Source organism: Chrysochloris asiatica, unplaced genomic scaffold, assembly GCF_000296735.1.
Source record: "Chrysochloris asiatica unplaced genomic scaffold, ChrAsi1.0 scaffold00297, whole genome shotgun sequence".
Lineage (NCBI taxonomy): Eukaryota > Metazoa > Chordata > Mammalia > Afrosoricida > Chrysochloridae > Chrysochloris > Chrysochloris asiatica.
In genome coordinates, this window is record NW_006408815.1 from 3,407,911 (window position 1) to 3,410,070 (window position 2,160).

The 2,160-nt window shown below is 40.3% G+C and overlaps 1 pseudogene; it reads right to left on the bottom strand.

The window, feature by feature from the left end:
• Positions 1-222: 222 nt before the first annotated feature.
• Positions 223-1,916, bottom strand: LOC102816840 (annotated as a pseudogene).
• Positions 1,917-2,160: the final 244 nt, after the last annotated feature.

Here is a 2,160-nt window from a genome sequence, read left to right on the forward strand (position 1 = left end):
CTTTAGAAGGTCATTCTGTTGTTCTATCAAGCCAACTGTTATCTTTAAGACCAGTGAATTGCATCATCCATTGCCATACTTCATTTGTGGTGAAGTGAAGCCCTTGTTCTGTGGCGATACTGTGTGGGATAACATAATAGTGGATAAGGCATTCTGTAAGTCCACATATGTAGTTTTGGCAGATGCATCACATTCAGGGAAGGCAAATTCATATCCAGAGTATTAGATCAAAGCACTGACGTTTCCATGATGGAGTGGTCCAATGTAATCAACCTGTCACCACATGACTGGCTGAAGCCCCTGAGGAATGGCTCCGTATCTAGGACTCAGTGTTGGTCTCTGGTGCCGGCAGATTGGGTACTCAGCAGTGACTGTAGCCAAGTCAGTCTTGATGAGTAGAAATCCGTATTGCTGAGCCCATGCATAACCTTCATCCCTAGAGCCATGACCATTTTGTTCATGAATCCATTGAACAATGACAGGAGTGGCTGGTGAAAGAGCATGATTAGTTTCCACACAATGTGTCATCCTATCCACTTGATTGTTAAAATACTTCTCTGCCAACGTCACCCTTTGGTGAGCATTTACATGAAACACAAATGTCTTCACTTCTTTGGCTTATTCAGACAGAAGTCTTTCTACAGACCTCTTCCACATTTCTCCTTGTCACCATTTTTTCAGTCATTTTCTTTCAAGTTTCTGAATATCCAGCCAAACTATTGACTACAACCCATGGATCAATATACAGTCACACATTTGACCTTTTTTTCCTTCCAAACACAGTGAACAACCAGGTGTACTGCTAGAAGTCCTGCTCATTGAGGGGGCGGGAGGATTCCATTCCCCTCTTTTTTTCAGGAAGATCCCCCCAAAAAAGGGTGGCTGTGCTCCTCTTGTCCACTTCCAAGTGCTGCCTGCATAGTTCATAGAACACTCTGTAAACCATCTTTCTCAGTCCACTCATCATAGGCAACTACTCATAAGGTCATAGTTGCAGACTGGGAGAGGGAAGGTAATGTGATAGGACTGGAGACCATAAGCATTTGGGCCTCTTCCTCATGGAACTTAATTGTACCTTCAGTCCTGTTTGAGCCTAATCTCATATACACCACTTTCATTTAATGCTGTTGTGCTGTTGTGCATGTATAACTTTATGACTCTGTGGGTCAGACAACGCCCAGTTTGTGAGGGGCAGCTCAGATCACTGGTGACTTGGAGGTCCATGGTTAGACATTGAATCTCCACTAAAGCTCAGTAATCTGTTTACTACAGGAGATCTGAAGAAGATGGCAGGACTTTTTTTCCAAAATTATAAGGATCTGTTCTGTGATTCACCAGTAGGGACCAATTGTCTAGATTAACCCCCCAAATGAGAGATATATTTCTTCCAAAATCAAGAGACTCACCAGGCATTATACCAAGTTGACACATGACTTTACTCATCACAGGCTTTTTTAGTCATGTGAGATCTGGATTTTTATTGTTGATTGCTTTTGTTTAGTTAAGTGTGTGGCATGGAGAACTATACCAGGTCTAATAATTGCAATTAGAAATTTTACCATCATCACCAATGCATATTTGTAAAAGAACAATATGAATCATTGCCAAAAGTTGTGAAAAAATGAGGAATATTGTGAAAAATTATATTAATTTATTTAATTATCATATGTTATTTAAATATGTTAACATAACACATGACTTTGAATAGTCATTTGTATCCTAGTCATCCTTTGAAATAGGTTATGGCTACTATCCACATTTTATAGATGTGAGGATTGCCATTGAGAGCTGTTTATGTATATAATAATAGCTAGTATTCATTGCCTCATTCGTGTATCAGCTTGTAGTATTGTGGTGGCTTGTATGTTGCTGGGAACTATGCCAGCCATATTTTACATACCAGAAGGGTTACCCATGATGATCAGGTTTCAGTGGTACTTCCAGACAAAGACATATTAGGAAGAAGGAACAGCAGAGCACTTTTGAATGGCTAGCCACTGAAAACCTCATGAACAGCAGCAGTACATTGTCAGATATAGTGCCAGAAAATGAGCTCCTCAGGTTGAAATCCCTCAAAATAAGACTGGGGATGAGCTGCCTTCTCAAAGTAGACTTGACCTTAATGACATGAATGGAGCAAAGCTTTCAGAATCTTCATTA